This window comes from Austrofundulus limnaeus, unplaced genomic scaffold (assembly GCF_001266775.1).
Source record: "Austrofundulus limnaeus strain Quisiro unplaced genomic scaffold, Austrofundulus_limnaeus-1.0 Scaffold418, whole genome shotgun sequence".
In the NCBI taxonomy this organism is placed as follows: Eukaryota; Metazoa; Chordata; class Actinopteri; order Cyprinodontiformes; family Rivulidae; genus Austrofundulus; species Austrofundulus limnaeus.
In genome coordinates, this window is record NW_013952820.1 from 392,248 (window position 1) to 394,937 (window position 2,690).

Sequence of the window (2,690 nt, forward strand, 5' to 3'; positions counted from 1 at the left end):
GCCCGTACCACAATAAACCCCGCCCCCTACCCAACTGCAAAGCATTATGGGTTACATAACATAGCACCACAAAAGAGAGGACTACCACTGTTAAGTTGGGTACACACCGGACGCGTTTTGAGCAGCCAAAGCAGCCAATGTACATGCAAAATCTATGGTGGATGCTCATCTAGGAGCAGCGCGGTGCGTTTTGCCAGTTTAGTGCCTCGCGCAAGGTAGCGGTAGGATGTGGCAGAGCATTTTCCGTGCATGTGGCACATCCAAAGCAGCCACTGCTCGAGTTAAAAAACGGAACTTTCGCTGCTTGTTGCGCTGCAGCAATAAATCAAAGAGAATCATTTTTCCACGTGACGGTTTCCTGAACCTGAAAAAGATGGACAGGAGCACTTTAGCTGAAATCGACCATCTGCAGTTGGTGTTTGGGCAGGAGATATCAGCAATGATGCGGGTCAGCAGTTTGTTAAACTGACCGTGGTGTAAACTGGGCCCAGGACAAAAAAAATAGTCAGCTCGCAGCTTCTGGAGTGGTGAAACTCACCAAACAGACCACTTCTAAATTATCTGGTGAATTAATTATCTGGTGTGCACAACTTTCGCTTCGGTAAATAAAGCTTCCCTAAATAAAGCAAAGCCAGTTTCTTTATTTTATCTTTATTTCACCCATCATTAAAGACAGACCGGGAAAAACCAAGACGCTCCTCCCTCTTCAGACGAGCGTCTAGTCTGTTTCCCGGTCTGAATGTAGTACATCCAACTTGAGGCGTTGGGCGCATTTCTGCTGCTCAAAACGCGCTTGGTGTGAAACAGGCTTTAGACTTATCCCCCCATCTGACCGATCACACTATATTACTAACTCTAAAGTATACTTCAAAATCAGAAAATAATACTACGTCTAACCTCAGTGAACTATAAACAGTCACTAGGAGGAATTCTTCTAAATAATCTAAACATTTGTTTTGATTAGGTTAGCCTCACTGTTAACATTCTATATAAACCTAACAGACCACACCCCCAACCATTCCTGATTCGTCTACTAACTCTCACCCTCCTTTGTCTAATCCTCCCTTCTCTGAACTCTCCACCCTCCCTACGAAGCACAGCAAGACAAACACAATGTTCTGGCTGAGTTCTACTCAAACGATATGCATCCACCAGTGGTGGGCACCAGCCCACTAAATCGCAAATCCGTTAATTGCAGACCTAAATATTTTGTTGCATTTTAGTGGTTTTATTATTTTTTATAACTCATAAGCAGATTTGCGCTTTTTAAAATTAAAATGCAGTACCGCTGATAACGAATTATCTGCCAGTCATTACCTTGAACAGCGGAAGGTAAGGCTGTCAATGAATCACATCACACATGATCTGTCCAACAGCACCCCTACCAGATAAATGCACTCATTGAGAAAGTATACATCCTTGCAGACTGTTGCTTTCGGTCACAGTTCTGATTTCCCACAATGCTTTGTGTCTGCTTATGTAGCAGTAAGGCAATAGCAAAAGCAGAAACGTTTGTAATCCATACTAAAATTTTGTATGTATTGATTTATTTTACTCTACAATCGGAGCTCTTTTTTGAAAAAAAAAAAAAAGTTTAAACGCTGGAGCTCAATACTTGATGTAATTGGTCGAAGCAACGGGGTTTGAGACTCAGAATGATTTAAAGGCTGTGTCCAAAACGGCAGGCCGGATCCTCCGAAGGCCGAATTCGTCGGCTGCATACATCACAGCGCCGCGACGAAGGCCATCCAAAACCGAAGACTCCTCCGATGCGGCCGACAAATACTGTACGTCCTTCCTTTTCCCTGATTTGAAGTACTGGTCTGATGGATCCTTCCCGGCCCAGCATATCCCACAATGCATTGCGGACCGACCGGAGATTCTTTTTTTCTTGTAATGGCGGACCAACCGAGAGTCGAAGCGATGGAGGAGTACAGTTTTAAATGTAAGTACTGTATATTAAAATCTGACGGTAAAAAATAGAAAACAAAAAGCGGCTGTATTGTTAGGCGTTAGTCCTTTGCACATATATGTTTTAAAATAATATTTATCTCAGATATATCGTGAATGAGCTCATATGGCGGGTCCTTTAGTTTTTCGTGTATTCCCGCTAACTAAGCTAGTTTTTAATTTGAGACTTTTTATTTGCTATTTTTTAGGGTCCAAGGAGCAGACAGAAGCTTTTATAAAGCTGAGGGAAAAAATGAACACCTCTTCACGGGGTGTAAGAATTCAGCCGCTGTGGGATGGAGGTACAAGAATAAACGTATCATAATAGTTATTAAAATACTTATAACCTGTGATCTTAAATGGAGTATACTTTCAATGGAGTTCCACTGGCCTTCCTTTTGTGTTCTGCCATGAAAACTATTTTTACAAGAACGGATTGACAGCTTACATGTTTCGTCTTCACTTATTTTTGTGTATGTTATAAGGACAATTCTGGAGAAGATGGGCCTGCAGGGTAAAGTCCAAAAAGAAGTGGGACAACTTGAAAAGAAAGTATGTAAGAGACCACCCTATGAAATTAGGACCAGCCCAATTTCACAAAATAATCCCTCAAGATCTTGCATTATGAAATCCCAGACACTAATGAAATACCCACTCTGATCATGAATGAGAAATGAAAACTTGTGACCTGAACGTATTTCCAAAATAATTTATTTTTAGATATATGAACAGGATTAAAC

At 41.5% G+C, this 2,690-nt stretch overlaps 1 long non-coding RNA gene across 1 annotated transcript; it reads left to right on the forward strand.

The window, feature by feature from the left end:
- The first annotated feature begins 1,869 nt into the window (after window positions 1-1,869).
- Window positions 1,870-2,253, forward strand: LOC106529012 (uncharacterized). The gene is made up of 2 exons (XR_001311575.1): window positions 1,870-1,945; window positions 2,160-2,253. It is a non-coding gene; the product is annotated as an uncharacterized LOC106529012 (long non-coding RNA).
- The last annotated feature ends 437 nt before the right edge of the window (window positions 2,254-2,690 follow it).